The sequence below is a fragment of the Panthera tigris genome, chromosome A1 (assembly GCF_018350195.1).
Source record: "Panthera tigris isolate Pti1 chromosome A1, P.tigris_Pti1_mat1.1, whole genome shotgun sequence".
NCBI classification, from domain to species: Eukaryota; Metazoa; Chordata; class Mammalia; order Carnivora; family Felidae; genus Panthera; species Panthera tigris.
In genome coordinates, this window is record NC_056660.1 from 41,828,511 (window position 1) to 41,847,689 (window position 19,179).

At 35.0% G+C, this 19,179-nt stretch overlaps 1 protein-coding gene across 9 annotated transcripts in view; it reads right to left on the bottom strand.

The window, feature by feature from the left end:
• PCDH9 (protocadherin 9) overlaps positions 1–19,179 on the bottom strand; it is a 922,428-nt gene that overhangs the window by 669,057 nt on the left and 234,192 nt on the right. The window lies entirely within an intron of this gene.

The window sequence follows — 19,179 nt, forward strand, 5'->3', positions numbered from 1 at the left end:
ACTTCTTCAGACTGGCAGCATTTTCACCTGCACAATTCGAAATTACCATCTTGCTAGATGCCTAGACTATTTTCTTAGAAGAAACAAGGCACTCTGTAATAGCACATTTCAAAGACTGATGAAAAAATAATAAGTTTTCAGGTCATAGCAGTTAATAAATCTTATCAGCAACTTTTTTATCTAAAAGAAGATAGTAATTCTTTTCAATGGAAGAAAGGTTGTGTTTTGTTTTCATTTGGCTTCATTTTCTACAGTTTTTGTCATTTTTCACAGTTTTCTAATTTCTTGACAAATTTGGTAATAGTCCAGTGAATGGGGCCATTAACTTAAAGACTAAACTAAATGAGATTTAAAATAATAATCAAGTATATCCTTCTCTCTTGAGGAGTAAAATAGGATAAAGTTTTAAAATCCAGCCTATTTTAAACAATGATAAGCAGTAAACTCCAAACACTAGCAATGTCTGGGCTGGTGAAGACTCAGGTGGCAGTCCATCATCTCCTTATCCTTTTCCTTTTCCTTAGAAGTATAGAGCATTTGTAACACAGTTAAGCAAATGTCAGAACCAAATCAATATCAAAAACAAATTTAGTAGCAAACAAAATTGATAACAACTTCTCATTTACATTCAAAGGGAATTTACATTTCTGAAGAGGGTAGATGTCTCCACACTTGATTTCTAATAAAATACTAAGCTTTATGCTTATTTATGTTTATTATTTCATTATCCATTGGATAACTTATATAATTTCTACTTTACAACTCCTGGTCAGCCTAATTTTGATTAAAAGTTTCCATATTTTTTTCTTAATAGAGAAGCACTTTTTCTAATCAAGAATAAGTTCATTCATATGAATACGCTAGAAATATTCGCTTTGTCTCTGCAAACCCGACTTAGGGAAACTACCCTACAGAAATAACTACATATGTAGACAATTTTTATGGAGAGATGTTCATAGCAATTAGGAACCAAAGTTAAAACTAAGGAATAAGTTACAATACAGAAACTTTTAAAAGGTATACAAATGGCCAATAGACACATGAAAAGATGCTCAACATCATTAGTCATGAAAGAAATGCAAATCAAAACCTCAATGAGATATCATTTCAGACACAATAGATTTGGCTAACACAAAATGAAAGATAAGTTTTGATGAGGTTATAAAGATATTGGAACATCCCTGATGGGAGTATTAAATGATAAAGTGACTATGGAAAACAGTTTGGCATTTCCTCAATTATTTAAACAGAGAATTACTATATGACCCAGAAATTCCACTCCTAGGAATATGCTCAAAAGAACTGAAATAGGTGTTTAAACAAAACCTGTACACAAATATTTACAGCGGCACTATTTCAGAAGCCAAAATGTGGACACCACCCAAATGTCTACCAACTGAAAAATAAACAAAATGTGGTACAGCCACGTAGAGGAACATTACCCAGCCATCAAAAGAAATGATGTATGGTGATAGCTGCTACAACATGCATAAAACTTGAAAACATTATGCTAAGAGAAAGAAGCCACAAAAGTCACAAAAAGGCCACATGTTTTATGATTCCATTTATATGAAATATCCAGATTAAGCTTATTCATAGAGACAGTAAACAGATTAGTGGTTGGCAGAGATGAGGAGGTGGAGAGAATGGGAAGTGAATTCTTAATGGACAAGGAGTTTCCTTTTGGGGTGACGAAAATGTTCAGAATCTACATTTGGGTGATGGTTGCATAACACTGTAAATGTACTAAATGCCACTGAACTGTATACTTTAAAGTGGTTAAAATGATTAATTTCATGTTTTGAGTATTTTACCAAACACAAAATGTTACAATCATAAAATGGGAAAGAAAAGAAAAAGTTCACTACAGCAAATCTCTCCCCCCACCCCAAAAAAATAGGTTCTGGCATTTCTCTCTTCATAAAGTTTGGTTTTCTTATTATTGTTTAATGATAATTTTCCTTTCCAGAAGACCCATCTGAAAAGATTTTCAATATTAGTATTTTTTTAGTATGTCCTTGATTGTAGTTTGCCAAGACCAGAGTTCATAATATATTTTCTTTCTTTTTTTTCTTTTTTTTTTTTTTCTGTGAGCGAGTGCTTTTAACTTATCCATGGTCCACAACTTATCTGGGTTTATGACACAGAATCAAGATGGAGGTCCAAGACATCAGCAGGTTACACCTGGTAAACTCAATTTTGTAAGACCAACTCATTCATATCTAAAAACTATTAATAGAGAAGAACAGATGAGGCACATTTTTTCCCATCGCAGTGAACAAGGATGATTCATGCTGTCTTACTAAAATTAACTATCTCCTGTATATGTTACCAAAGAGTACTCTCTAGGAAGAAAAAAAATATATTTTTTTCTAAGAATCACGGGAGACTTCAGAATAAATTACTTTCTCCAACTATACACTTTTTTTAAAGCATAATTTTGATTTACTCTTCTTTAATAAACTTACCATCTGCTATAATTTTAATTTAACTCAAATTTAATTTATTCATTGTAATTTCACTTGACTAACTGCTTTTCAATTCCATTAAAATTTTCACCTAAAATCAAAACTCAAACCTAGAAATAATTTTGAGGTTGACTTGAAAACAAGCAAAAAAAAAAAAAAAACAAAAAAAACCGGAAAACTAACAAAACCAAATGTGGTCTTTATTTCAGAAGTAAAGCATATTTTCATGAAGGAAATAAAATATTTTCCTTAGGGGAAAAATAATAGTGTTTTCATGAAGGATAGTAATAAGTTTCACTAGCACAAATATAAACGGAAATAAGAGAAAAAGGCAATGTAAAAAATCATTGGGGCATACTCCTCGATTATAAGGAGAAGTCTCATACCTTCAGAAGGTAGGAAATGATAGATGATCATGTTTGAGTATATTTTTTATTTAGTATTACTTCCTTCCAATTTGATCGAAGTTTTAAGTCTCAAGAATAAGATTTGTTTTTGCCTAATGTTACAATAAAAAACAGTGCCACAAACTCTTGGTTTATAGAGAAACATATTAAAATGGTGAACAATGACTTCCAATAAATCTTTTATGTCTCTTGATCTATCAATGAGCAGATTCAGGAGAAGAAAGGAGACTAATATCCCCACAGGAAAACAAAGGTTTCAGTCATCTACTGATACACTCACTCATTAAGTACTTTCTGAGCACCTACTGTGTTTTACATGTTAAGCTAGCAGATGAAGTACAGTGGAGGAAAGATACTGTTGCTGCCTCAAGAACAGGCAAGGGATCTAACTTGATATTGGGGAAACCATTCCCTCCAGTGAAGTGAGGCAAATTGAAATGCGCAGCAAGCCATCAGAGGAGCTGCTTGCTTTCCTCACCAGCACACCAGATTAACTACATCTAAGTAATGCTCCTTTCTTTGATTCTTGTACCTCTTTTGTAATATTAATTCATTTATTCTTTAATATATTATCACACTTCGGGGCACCTGGGTGGCTCAGTCGGTTGGGCGCTGACTTCAGGTCAGGTTCGATCTCGCAGTCAGTGAGTTCGAGCCCCACATCGGGCTCTGTACTGACAGCTCAGAGCCTGGAGCCTGCTTTGGATTCCATGTCTCCCTCTCTCTCTGCTCCTCCCCCACTCATGCTCTGTCTCTCTCTGTCTCTCAAAAATGAATAAATGTTAAAAAAATTAAATATATATATATAATATGAAATATATCAAATTTATCAAAATATATATCATTTATATATATATATATATATATATATATATATATATATATATATATATATATATCTCAACACACTTCTTTTAAGAGATAAGCTCTTTTAATTTTAGAGCCAGTATCTGTTCTCTCTTCACAAACCCCAGATACTCTTAGCTAAAAACAGTAAGTAGTACAAAAACATTGACTAATTAATAGCTTAATCCAGACATAAAACCCTGGACAACTCACAACAAATGGAACTGATAAAAATGCATGCTCCAAAAGACAAAAGACAGAACAGCAGAGAAAATAGGCCAATGAATTTCATCATCGAGGATCTCCTAGGACCAAGGAGTATCATTAATTTTGCCTATTAATTTTCTTCATGAAGATGTAAATCAGAACTACAGAGTAAAAATCTCTGATCAGTTAAAGCCTGGACTAACAAAACAAAAACAAATACAAAAACAACAAAAAAAAAAACACAAAGTCCAGAATGGACTACAGCTGAAAGGTAAAAGAGCAGCAAAGAGAAAACATGTCTGCCATTACCATAAGAAAAAAATATTTTACATCAAAGTTTAGACACTAAAATTTAGATTTCCTATAAAACGGACTCTAGTCTTTATGAAACAATGTTCTCTGAATGCTTACACTAGCTATTACTTAGTCAAGAGTGATTCCACAAAGAAGTTGCCATTAAAAATGTTTAGTGTTCAATATGTTGCATAAGACCTAGGAACCATCTGCGAATTACCTATTAGGAAAAAAAATGAATGAATGAATATATAATAAATGGAAAAATGATTAACCAAGGAGATGGTTTTCTCTATTTTCCTGACTTAGCTGATATTTACATGTACACGTAATATGGAAAAATAGGACAACATCAATAATTCTAACTCTCTATAAATAAACACTAGCAGCTAGGGTCTTTAATTCCATTTGGGGAAAGATTGAAGTTAGACTAATTCCTAACATAGCCTTTGTTCAGTATAATCTGAGGCATGGCTATGAAGCAAGACAAGCTATTTCAGAAAGCAACATTGTTCATATACTGATGAAAGACATTAAGGAAAGGAAGTTGGCTTCTCTGCTTTTTATCAGAAGGTTCTCATTTACTCTGAGGGGGCAGGGAGCAGGGAGACTGAATAGCAGACCTCCTCACTAGTGCCAACAGTTAATAAGGAAGAGATTTCAGAGTTGTAGCCATGTCATATCATACTGTCCTCCTTCGTCACACCTTGGCCTGAAATACAGAAAGACATACTGAAAGGCTAGGAAGGGTGGGAAGGAAGGAATCAGTAGGTAAATAAGCTGTGAGGTAACCTGGTAAGAACTCTGATTTTATAAGTAAATAAATAAATACACACAATCAAAGCATTTTCAGAGGTCTAAGAATGAAAGAGATCAAAATTGTCTAATCATCCAGTGACATGGAATCCCTTAGAAGCTAGAGACAAATTGGTTCTTTTTTTTTTTTTTTTTTTTTAATATTCTGTGGCACTTGTGCCAGCCAAGGACCAGTTGGGAAAACACAAAGTGTATTAGTTGTTTTCACAGAGGGAATTTAACATAAGGAATTGTTAATCAGATGTTGGAGGGTTAAAGGTGCAAATTAAGAAATGAGAAAAGGAAATTGAGGGAAGGAGGAAGAAAGAAAGGGAATGAAAAAAGATGCTGAGGTGACAGAGTTACAAATAACCGTGGAGAAGACCAAACACTTATACAGCTTAGGACATAAAGGGAAGAACTTGGGGTTGTTAGAAACTAGATGCCTGTCAGTGGGCCCCACAGAATTGGAACTTAGAGTTCTGAAGAGGAGCAATGCCTGGGTACACCTGGTGATGCCACAGGGGTGTAATAAGACAGACTCTAGGAATGAATGAAGAAAAAGAGGGGGAAAAAAGCACTGCATAAAAGAAAGCGCTGCTGCCAAGGTGAAATGCCATTTTGGGGGGACAATGAAAGGCAAAGTAGCAAAGAAGGAAGCCATAGCTCCCCTTCCCCCCCTCCCCCCCCCCCCCAGGCCGGTCAGCCTCCTTCTAAGGCTCCCTGTTGTTGGCAGATCCTAAGAGGAAGCCAGATTACCAAGGGGAAAGGCAGTTCAAAGAGCTCCTGCCCTGAAATCACAAAGCTGGTGGGTCTGGAGCTGGAAGATAACAGCTTTATTACCAACACTGAAATTTAATCAAGGAAATTAAGATGTGACAACTGATAAGATTCCTTTCATTTTGAATCATAATATCATTCAGTGGAAGAACCTGAACTAAGGTACTGACTCCAGAAATAGCACTGAGCATGTCCACAGGCTAGGTGGCTGAAGACTTCTGTGAGCAAGAGAAAAGATGAAAACGTTCAAAGTATGATTTTGTCATCTGAGCTCCTTTTTTGAGTCTCCTCTGAAAATAATCATTTCCTCAATGATTCAGTGGCATTGTCTACAAAACTGTACTGACTTTATATCTTATTCTATACCAAATATAAATATAGGCTAAAACCACACAGGACCTAGCTATATTTGGTATGCCCCATCTATCATGGGATAGTTAATTTGTGCATTCATCTTTTAAAACTAATAATGAATTTCTAAAACCTTTTAAATGGGCTTAAGTTTTGTAATCCATTTATTGAACATGCCTGCAATGAAAAATTAATTATTAAACAAGAACCTTGGGAAGACATCAGTGGCCTTGTCACCCACGCACTAGATTGATAACATGTCAGTTTCCAGACCAGGGAGGGTGCTGACAACTCTCAAATTTAAACCTAGAAGGGTAATGCTAAGCATGTCATGGAGTAAGTCACATTTTTAATTTATTTTTTATTAAATGTTAGATAGAATAAATTCATCCATGCCTCTCAAGCTCCTCCTGATTAAATGAGCTGGCACTCTTTCAAATGTAAAGCATGGTTACGGCTTCTCAAGGGCATCAGAAACGCTGAAGCATAAGACAACGGTAAATACAAAAGGCAAAAGAAGTGGACAGTGATATATTCACAAGCACCACAGGCGAAGTGAGGTTTTTGAAGATTCTGAGATTAACAAAACAAGGGCAGCACACTCCCCAAATGGTAAATGCACCTGCACATGCTCTGCTTTAGTGCTGGTGCATAAATGTGTCCACCACTAAGGTTTGGAAAAAAAGGGGTGGGGAGAGAAGAAAGAAAGCCTAAGAAACAGAAAGAACAGCTGTAACCAATTTTCAAACTCTAAGTTTTAGTGTTGGGTTAAGAAGTCAGGAGAATTGTTCAATATCTGTGTCAGATCTACCCTTTAATTTTGCAAAGTGAAGATGGTTTACTGTGACTCTAAAGAAAAGAACAGCTGTTATATTGTGTGTTCCCGTAGCAAATACTGCAGCATTTTGAACTCTTCTCCTTCCAGGCAGAGCTCAATCTCATTGTATAAAATGATTAGAAAACAGTTTATATCAAACATACTCAACCAGGTCAGAGAGAACAGATCATCCCAATATTATTGGGCTATGATATTTGAAAAAAGATAAAGAAGATGTTCACAGTATATTACTTCAGTTTATAATTCTCAGTTATTTTTTTTACCAGTAAACAGTTATTTGCCATTCACTGGGCTAATAGGGCTAAATGCTATGGAAGATAAAAATATGTAAACGACACTGTCTAGCCTCACAGAGCTTTTTAATAAGAAGATACAGCAAGGAAGAACATTAAGTCTTATCAGAAAGGCACAAGAAAAGTACTAAATAAATTGTAGCTTGAGTCCTCAGAGGAAATTTCATTAACACTGTCTATTGAGCTGGACATTTTATTGACTGTTACTATGTTCCATGCAGTTAGGATACAATGGTGAACCGTCACAGATCCCTGCCCTTGCAAAGCTAACATTCTAGTGAGTAGAGGCAAATTATTTACAATAGGCATAATAAAAGTAAGTTATATTGCATGTTAGAACACTAATGCTAAGAAAAAAGGAAAAGCGAGGTTAGTCATGGATTCGGAGTGCTTACACTGCATATGAGTGATTACAATTTTAAATAGCATGGATGAGATAGGCTTCATTGGGAAAGTGACATTTGAACAAGAACTTTGAAGAATTTTAATAAGCATTTGCTTATGGGAAAGACTTTTAAGGAAGGAAACAGCATCAAAATTATAATCCATTTTTATGTTTATCCTAAGAGCCTAGTACTAAACTGACACAGAACAGGCACACAAAAATATAGTGAATGAATAAATGTATGAGCAACCTTAATAATATCACCTAGTGCACTTGTCCAAACTTTAATAGTCCCATTTAGTTGAGAAGTGTGGTATTTGTAGCAGAATCATGGTAGAAAAAGCTTTAAAAAAAGAAAGAGAGACAGAGACAGAGACAGAGACTGAGAAGCAAACCTTAAGAGGCTCTTAACTATAGAGAACTGAGGTTGATGGAGGGAAATGGGGGTACGGGGCTAAATGGGTGATGGGCTGAAAGGAGCACACTTGCTGGGATGAGCACTGGGTGTTGTATGTAAGTGATGAATCACTGAATTCTACACGTGAAATCAATTTTACCATATGTGTTAACTAAACTTTAAATAAAATTTTGAAATTAAAAAAGTGAAAAAGTTAGGATAGAGTTTTGTTTTAAATTCAAAGATAAAGGATTTTATAGGGAATTCAATATAGAATTGAAAACTAGTGAAGGTTTAAACTAGAGCCAAGGTAGAGAGGAAAGGAGAAGAAACGAGTGGTAACACAGAGCTGCACTATAAAGGGATGGCTGAATTAGATTAGACGTGGAGGTATCAAACTGGAGGTATAAGAGGTGATTAATAGGCTCTTAAATATTCCTTAAAAGAGGTAACACAGACTTCACCTTGGATTATGATATTGCAACTTGAATGTTGGGCCATATCCAAAAGAAACTTACCCACTTACTCATTGAGAGCTTAAAAAAAAGTCATATTATGAAAACTCAAAAACAAATATAAAATAAAAAGTGAATACTTCAATCAATCATTATTGACTACAACACAAACTAAGATAAACCATCAATACCTCAGAAAGACTCAGAGTCTTTTGCCATCTATACCAGGCTCCTTTTCTTCCTTTGTAACCATTTCCCCAACCAACCACCCTTTACAACACTGTGCTCTCCAAACAAACAAACAAACCTGGTTAGTTCCCACCTCTGTGCCCAGGCTATATAGCATTTATCATTTTGTACCCAGCCTGACAGACTCCTACTTATCCTTCAAGGCCTAGTTCATATGTCATTTAATCTCTAAATCAATTAGTTTGGCCTAAAATGTCAAGCAAGTTTGAGATACAAGTTTCAGAAGTCAGCAGCAAGTAGTAGGAATGTTGATAATGGATGAAAGTAGCAAAGGAAAAACATTTTAAAAAAAGACGCAAAGGGAGATGAGCAAAAACCCATTTATATTTCTAAAGTACTTGCTATCATTACATGTTTCTTCTGTATTCTTTGACTTTTAAACTAAATACACTAACTGCGAAAGGAAAAAGTAACTCAACATCATTTCCATTCTTCAATCATTTCTGAGAAAATAAAATTCACAAGGAATAGAATCAGATTCTTTTTGTACATTAGGAAATAATAACATTCTTAACTTTTTTAATGTCTATTTATTTATTTTGAGAGAGATAAATAGAGCACAAGCAGGGGAGGGGCAGAGAGAAAGGAAGAGAGAGAACCCCAAGCAGGCTCCACACTGTCCAACCCACAAACCATGAGATCAAACTCACAAACTGTGAGATCATGACCTGAACCAAAATCAAGAGCTGGATGCTTAACCAACTGCACCACCCAGGCTCCAAACATTCTTAATTTTTATCCATGCTAAAAAAGTGAGTTTTAGACTTAATCGTGACCAATTCACAGCATTCATAGTATATTTAAATAGTCGTAAGCTAGGAAACAAATATCAAAACTTTCCTAATGCTGAAAATACTAATTTCTGGTGATATTTTAAAGTGGTAAATTTATTTATATGTAATATACAATATATATATAAACTATATAAATATACTTATATAAAATAGTATATTTATTGGTATTACTGATATGCATTTATTGAATACTTATACGACCCTATCATTTTCTAAGTACTTAACATCCTCTACCCATTTACAAAACTATAGATGAAGACTAGCTTTTACTGTAATTACCCACATTTTACAAAGATTAACTAAGACTTAGAAAGGCAAAATATCTTCCTGAAGTCACATAGCTAATAAATTCAACACACAACTAAGTTTGTGTTAAACTGAAGCTTACTTTCCAACTACAGAGTTAAGCTAGTTTGTATAATCACTATACTCAAGTAAAAGTGGGAGATTTGATATGTGAACTGGGATTCAAATGTACAGTTATCATACTTCTATTAACCACATTGGTTAAACAACAAAATAATTTCAAAACTATGTAAAACAATGAAAAATTATGCCATAAAACTTTAAGAATTATGTCCCTGAAAATTATTTCACCAGAGACAAAGGAACAAGAGTAGGAGCTATGCTGTGCTGCCGGGAATCCAAGTTTTAGTTTGTTTCTTACGGCTAACAAAACAAGGGTAGAGAAATCCCAAAATGGGAAAAGCCGTGGCTTGTTCCCTGCCTGGCATGGTCTGAGAATGCTCTTGGTATAGCATTCTAAGTACCTAGGAGAGAATGTCAATCCCCTTGGTTTAATTAAAACTGGAGTTGTTTGGCTGTGACTGAAAGACAGAGAGAGAGCAACATGGGATCTAAGAAGTAGGAGGAACAGACGGAGTCGTATACTCCTAGTGGGACAGAGGGGACAGGAGAGTCCCCCATGGTAATAATACTGAATCCCAGAAACCCTGCTCAAGAAGAGAATCTTCCAGAGACAAGTAATAGTCATGCCAAAAAAAAGAATGCATTTGATATATTAAGCATTTCTAGTTTTTATTTCTTATTCTCTTAGCTTTAGTTTCTATCAGTACAGATGAGTACTCAGTAGGAATTTTGTAAGAAATCTGTTATTGTCAGGAAGACTCTTCAGCTTAGTTACTATGCCTCAAAGCTTCCATACAAAATGAATATAGGTTTCTCTTGTATCATTTTTAAAATAAATCTTTATTATTTGAAATAATGCTAAGCAATTGTTCCCAGAGTCCCCAGAAATGGTTACAACCAAACTACTTTAATACAATAAATGAGCAAGTTAAATTTTCCCATAGAAGGTCTTTATCTTCAGAATTCCTTGGGGTACAAGGGATACAGGAGTGCTGATGCATAGGGGCACTTGTACCCCAATGTTTATAGCAGCACTCTCAACAATAGCCAAATTATGGAAAGAGCCTAAATGTCCATCAACTGATCAATGGATAAAGAAATTGTAGTTTATATACAAAATGGAATACTACATGGCAATGAGAAAGAATGAAATATGGCCTTTTGTAGCAACATGGATGGAACTGGAGAGTGTGATGCTAAGTGAAATAAGTCCTACAGAGAAAGACAGATACCATATGTTTTCACTCTTATGTGGATCCTGAGAAACTTACCAGAAGACCATGGAGGAGGGGAAGGGAAAAAAAAAAAAGTTAGAAAGGGAGGGAGCCAAATCATAAGAGACTCTTAAAAACTGACAACAAACTGAGGGCTGATGGGGGGTGGGAGGGTGGTGGGCATTGAGGAGGGCACCTTTTGGGATGGGCACTGGGTATTGTATGGAAACCAATTTGACAATACATTTCGTATTTAAAAAAAAAGAATTTCTTGGGGTAAATATTTGTAAAAAATTCAAAACATTTAGTTTTATGTAAAACCATCAATCTATCAATCACTGAAATATGGACAACATAGCAATCATGAAGAAAAATGTTTATTACTAAAACCTAATTTACTATGTCAATAAACTCACGCTAAAAGACTTTACTAAGGATTTTTAAGTTGCCTGTAATAATTCACAAATTCTTCAAAATCCTAATTTAACTTAAATAAAAAGATACAATAAATTTCTCAAAATTTATATCAAAATGCATACCATCTAGTTGCATAACCATACTTTATACTGAGTTAAATTGGTAATAAATATGTTCAAGACTGAATGTTTTAATTTATGGAGCCAGTCTCAGAGGTCACTACTCTGTTTTTGAAATGAATTTAACAATTACCCAGGAGTCTAAGATATCCAATTTTTGAATTTCTTATTTTTTCCTCTTTTAAGAAGACAACTACCAATTTTTAGAGATCAATGATTATCCCTGTCTGGTCTCCAAACAGGATTAATGATGCGCTAAATCTAATTAGCTACAACTTAACTTTCACTGAAACAAAGTTGGCTTTTTCTAACAGAGAGTTTAATCTTCTATGAACTTTGGTCTTTCATCTGACTATATTTTTACTACCAGGTTTATTATGCTATTTTTGTCTCTAATGGAAAATATTATGAATGGTGTTATTAAAGGACATATTGACCAGTCCATTAATTATTAGTCTATCTAGTGCTCACATTTTCAGCCATCTACCTCAGGCCTTTGTGTAGTTATTGCATGAACACAGACTCTGTTTTGGATTGTCATTTGTTTGGTTTTGTTTCTTGATTGTTGTTTTAATTTTAAATATAAGAATTGTACTGAGACAGGGTTGTTTTTAAAAGAATCACACATCAGTTTATAAAACTCCCTACTACATCATGTTTGGCTTTACCAGACTTGTTTTCCATGATCTCCCAATCAAACGGAATTGACCTGGTTCATTTATGGAGCTTTCTCCCAATTATAAGTGTACACACATACACATATATGGTAAGTGCACATGATTTAGAAAACCACTTTATGTAGCAAATATACTTCTGGAATACTGTTGTATTTTATTATTTTTTTTTAATTTTTAGAGAGAAAGAGAGAGAATGTGAGTAGGGAAAAAGGGGAGTGGGAGTGGGAGTGGGAGTGGGAGTGGGAGTGGGAGAGAGAGAGAGAGAGAGAGAGAGAGAGAGAGAGAGAGAGAATCTCAAGCAGGCTCCACACCCAGGGCAGAGCCAGACACAGGGCTCAGTCTCACAACCATTAGATCGTGATCTGAGCCAAAATCAAGATTCAGACGCTCAACTGACTGAGCCACCCAGGTGCTCCTGTTATATTTTAAAAGCAGCTTTACAAATAACTTCTTTGCAACAAAGATAATATATTATTTTATATATATAATACCTGATTCTAAAAAGTTACTTATTCCAAACACTTTCATATTCTAGACCCTTATACTGGACTTTGAACAACAGTTTAAATTTCAAAAATGGGGAGAAATAGATTCAACCAATTTGTCTCCTCATTCTATAGTGTGTTTATTAACGTATATTATCACTGTATTACTTTAAGAAACTACAATGACAGAAGTTTACTTTCACAATTTAATCTTTTATTCTTTCTGAGGATACCTACACAAGATGTTTTTCTCCAGCAAAAGTAGCGCCCTGTTGGATGCACATATTATTAGATAGATCTAATATACTTACTTGGAATATACTTATAAACATCACTTCCAATTATTTAAATAAAGATTAAAATGAAACCAATATAGTATGAAGCAGGAATTTTCATTACTTCATTCACTGCCAAAGTGTCCCAATTGTAAACTCAGTCATAATATACTCTTAAGATTTTTCACTCTCTAGTCTATCCATTATAACTACAAAATTAAATAACATTTTACAGGAACTATTTTAATGATTGGTACTTATTATTGGAGAATATCATAAGAAGAAAGAGCTTTTATTTAAAAAAAATAGTCTCTTTAAAAGGCATAATATCTGTCATGAGTTCTCTTCCCTACTAGTCTCTAGGGAAGGCAGATGGATGTGCCTGTTCCCACGTGCAGGGGAGATCTAACAGACCTGACCGAGCTTCTGATAAATCTTCTCTATAGTCCCATTAGTTTTGATGAAGTTCTTTGAAAAACTGAGGAGAGAAAAATGCCTTTGAAAAATGCTCCTATTCTGCAGTGTGGTGTTACTAGGGTTCCGATTTAGTCCATACAAAGGATTAGGTCACGGAGGAAAATATTAACTTTTGTTTTCCTTTGATATATTTATTTGCTTAGTGCAAACATATAGTTAAAAGCCACATTATGGATTTAGAAACTTCTCACAATAGTATAATCAGATTCTTTTAAATATTCACATAAAATATCAGTTTCTTAAATTGAAAAAGGAATTTATACCTTGTACTTTGTTATGAGAATTTCATTACATAGAACATATTTTAAAACAAATATGTTTTTAAAATTTTGGGCAGTAAGCAGTAGACTGTAGGCTTCTGTGGAGTCTAGGTTGGAATCCAGCTTCTCCCATTTGGTAAATGTGTGATTCTGGAGATGTGTCTTGAATTATTTGGGCTTTAATTTTCTTTAAAGTGGGGAGGGAAAAATTAGATTCATGGGATTTGGGGAATGATTAAATGAGCTATCTTAAGGCTCTTGTTTTTCCTGACAAACAATGCCAGATAATTAAATGGTTTAATTATTGTTACTGTTGTTGTTGATGATGATGACTAGCATTAGGGCCCTTCAACCCATAGTTACTCTGTGAATGTCAACATCCAATCAATCAATCAATCAATCAGTAAAAGGTGTACTTTGACGCGGTCCATATAACAATATTTTTTCCAAATTATTTGTGGCATCTTTTTTCTCCTCTCTGTAATTTAACAGACATTAACTTAAAGAAGGTCTCCTTTGGAAAGACGTGGACACAGAAGGAAGAGATTATGCAGCAAGTGTTTCCTGTTTAAAAATGTCACACGGAAGATGGAGGAAATTTGAAAACTAAGGCAAGTAGAATCACAGACCTCTCAGCTGTATCTTTATGAAAAACTTGAGAGAAAGAAGAGTCAGGAGGGGAAACTGGTTGGTGAAGTAAGGGGACTTTCTTTTATTATTTCGGCTCAGTTTAAGTCATTGGATTTTGTTTTTGTTTTTGTTTTAGGGTTTGGGTAAGTGTGCTTGGCTGGCAGTTAACCTTGGCAAAAAACAGGGCTAGATGGGCTTTTCTGTAGAGCTATGTCTGTACTATTAATCCCTTTGTCTTCAGAACTCCTGCTCCACCCCCTCCTCCACAATCCCACTTTAAAACTCTAAGTGTACCTTCCATTTCCCTCAAAACATTCCATGTGTGCTCCCTGTGGGTGGCACCCCATATCCAGTGGGTCATTCAGTTTCCCTGTCACCAAACTCCTCTTCAGGCCTTTGTGCTTCCTATAGTGACGATCATGTTAATTTATACCATAATAATGTCAATATGTAGATGTTAAAAATGTCTTCCAGAGATAATACACACATTCTAGGGGTGCTTGCATAGCTCAGTCAGTTAAGTGTCAAACTCTTGATCTCAGCTAAGGTCTTATTCTGAGGGTCATGAGTTCAAGCTCCATGCTGGGCTCCATGCTGGGTGTAGAGCCAACTTAAAAAAACAACACACACTCTAATTTTCAAACACTAGAATTTAGCTATATATTAGGTGATGATTGCATTCCCTCAGTAAAAGTGAAGAATGAAGAAGGTATTTCAATGTCCTTTAAATAATATATTTCTACTTATTTCACAGGTATTTTGTCCTGCCCTATGTACAGAATGGCTTTCAATAAGGATTAGATGATAAATCTAAAGAAGAAGTAGTGGCTCCTGGGTGGCTCAGTCGGTTGAGTGTCTGACTTGATTTCAGCTCAGGTCATAATCTCACGGTTCCTGACTTTGAGCCTGGGTAGGGCTCTGTGCTGACAGTGCAGAGCCTGCTTGGAATTCTCTCTCTGCCCCTCCCCACCCCCTCAGAATAAACTTTACAAAAATAAATAAAAATAAAAAAGTAGCAGGCGTCATTAAATAATGGGATTAAAATTGGATCTGACAGGGAAAATATAACACCTAAGTCCAAGCCCTTAGAGAATCGGGTCTATTTAAAACATGAAGAAGGAACTAGAGAGGGACGTAAGAAATACAAAACAGGAATAGAAATGCAGTGGGCATTGTGGTAATCTAGGTCATTGGTTCTGAATCCTGCCTGAAATTATCAGAACTACCTGGGGAACTTATTAAAAATACTGATTCCCAAGTCTCAACCCCTAAAGATTTGGTTGATGAGATCTGGAAATAATATTTTCAGCCATATCCCTGGTGATTTAATACAGTCCCTTCCACACTGGTCCTTGGACCACCATTTGGAATCCAATAACCTAAAAGAAGAGGAAAGATCAGTGAAGGGATATATTTAAAAGCAGATTTTTTTTTTTAGCTTTATAAGTTTCATTAAGGTCATTTATTCTAAAAGCATCTCTTTGGGACCATTAATTTGAATGTAATTTTCATTTATTTAGCTCCTATTATGTAGCATATATTACTCTATATATAATATTGTATTTATTATATATAATAACTAGGCCTTAATAAGGTATAAGTAATTATATTTATAACTTTAAAGGGAAATAATTTCACATATTTTCTCAAAATTTTAAATATAATTCAATTTCAAAGGAAAGATAACATTTCCTAGAGAGAAATACCTTTTATTTTTTTTTTAATGTTATTTATTTTTGAAAGAGAGAGAGAGTGCATGCAGAGAGAGACACACACAGAATCTGAAGTAGGCTCCAAGCTCTGAGCTGTACACACAGAGCCTGACACGGGACTTGAACTCACGAACCGTGAGATCATGACCTCAGCCAAAGTCAGATGCTTAATGGAATGAGCTACCTGGGTGCCCCAGGATAAATATTTTTTAAAGGAAGTAACCCATCTAAGCCTAATTTGGCCTTCAATGTCAAGACCATATGTGTGTGTGTGTGTGTGCGTGCGTGCGTGTGTGTGTGTGTGCGTGTGTGTATACACACTCAAGCTTGAACAGTACTGCCAATGTATGAAGACGTTATAATGAAATATTTCAGAGAGCATGAAAATTTATTCTGAAATTTTTTCTCTGGAAAATCTTCCTAAGTTTATAAAAGTAGAAAGATCTATTCTCCAACTATTCTCTTTTATAGCAGTAATATCTATGACAAGAGGTGAATGACTAAATATATTTTAGAATATCAATCCAATGTTATTACATTAAATATTGTGCAGCCATAAAAATAATAATAGTAAAATAGTAAAACATTTAAAATATTTAAGATATAATTTTGAGTAAAAAACAACAAACATTAAGATAATAAATCTGTAGATATATTTGTAATATTTGTATCAGAGCACAAAGAACAAAGGAAGAGTTAAAGCATTAATCATGATAAAATAGTGGGATTATGAGGGATTCAGAAATATTTATTTAAATTTCAAAATATTAATTATATTTATCAACTTAGAAAATGTGTTAATAAAATGATTTTTTAATTAAAATTTCCTGTATAGGGAGAAACGCTGTATTAGTTTGGCTTAGAAATCTGTCCAGCACATTGTCATTTGTGGCATAAGTGGAAACACTACTCTCTCCTAACTTTCTTGAGCAGCTGGGAGCACAGAGTAAAGAGAAGGGGGAATACATTACTCCCATTCGTTCATTCACCAAGAAGTTACTAACCATATACTACGTTCAGGCCATGCAGTGGAGTTTAGATAAGAATCTCCATGTGTGCCTGCGAGTGATGTCCACCGTTGTTTCCATACTCCTCATTTTGGCTAGTGCTGCTCAGTAATTTGTGTGACCAAACCTCAGGACCTATAAACCTTTGAGTCCTTGTGACTATGGCTAATATTTTTATTCAGGTGTCTTTCCTAACATGTACAACAGCCAATCTGAGAGCGGTGGGGACAGTCGTGAGTATAACAATTCCACACAATTCAAGACATAAAATGCAGTTGTATCACTGCTTTGGAAACAACTCATATCTGGAAAATGCTCCTGGTCTTGTGTGACTGTACACAAAAGAAGGCGTCTAATCAGAGCTTACTTCACCATTCATATCAGCATACATCATGAAATGCAAATACATTTATTATGTACATAGTGCAAAGGTACAAATAAAACAGGCAGATTTTATTAAAGTTAGAATAATTCCCAATCAGCATTGGATGTAATATGTACGTTTTGGAATAAAAGAATGAAACAAACCATAATAATATGGAACAAAATAATGAAAAGCTCTCAACAAACCCTTTGTTTCTGTTTGCAGTCTTCCTAGCAGTTAAAATAGCTAGAGCCTATTCAAAGTTACTGGAAAGTAAAAAAGCTCTAAAACCAATAGTGGAATTTTTTTTTTTTTTTTTTTTTTTTTTAGGTACAGCTACCCACTGGGAAAAGAACTATATCACATTTCTTTTCTATGTAAACAATTCAAGCAAGGAGAAATCAGCTAGTGCACAATCCATAAAATTGTCAGTTTATTTTTTGCGAGGTTGGGGGGGGTATGTTATTATATATTGTTTTGCATTGTATTGCTATTCAGAAAATACGCTAACTCTATATTTCCAGTCCCTTTGCAATGAACTTCAGTCCCTTTCACCCCATTGGGTACTAGACACTTTTTTTAGTTGATATGACTCACTGATATCCCAGAGTCTGCTTGTTCAAACAGACTCTTTTTTTTTTTCAAACTGAAGGAGGTCAATTCCTCTTTCTGGGCCTCCTATGCTCATCTCAAAAATAAAAATAAGGATATTAATATTGGCCTTATTTACATCACAGGATTGATGAAAGAATAAAATAAAAAAATATTTTTTCAAAATAAAAGTTGGGAAAAAATAGAAGATGCTATGCAACTCTAGGTAGTGTAACCCTTCTTCCCCTTCTTTTGTTCTATATGTTACTTATAAATGATGAAGGGGAACAAGAAAAATAAATGTGTACTGTTGTAGAATCTCAGACTTCATTTTCTGATGCCTCTGAGTGGTTCTACGCTTTGCTCATCTTCAGATTTGCCTCCCCCTCCCCAGTTTATTCAGATAGCCAATTCTGGTATAAACTCATTTCCAGTTTGAGGTGGAGAAGATGCAAGGAATCTGAAGAGACTACACTAAGCCCCTGCATCCATAAAACCTCACTCACATCTTCACATCACCTGCTGCAGCCCTGAAGCCCTGAAAACCTCCCCCTCCCCTCCTTGGGACAGTGATTTGGGAGGATGTCAGCCCTGAATGAGTTTTGTTGTCAACTTGAGATTTCAGGGGACACCTCCAGGACGGAAAAAGAAAAAAAGAATTTATAATGTGCGCTGAACATGTCTTAGTCTGGGTCTCTAACACTGAAAACAGAATTTTCTATTCTTTCAATCATCCGTCAATCCCATCTTCTCTTTCCAGCAAACAACCTCTCCTTCCTTGCACTGTTGCTGTCCAAAGCAACCTGCATACCCAGACTCAACCTGAACTGAATCTCTTTCATACTTGACAGGCAGCAATCAAATCTATTCAATACCCCTCTTCTTATATACCTTCTTATATAGCTAACCTAATCTAGCCAATGCTGAGTACTTGCAATGTGCCTAAACCTGTCTCATTCAGAGCATGCTAGTCCCTTACTCATCTTCATTATAGGCAGCCCAGAGCCCATCATCCAATGCCGT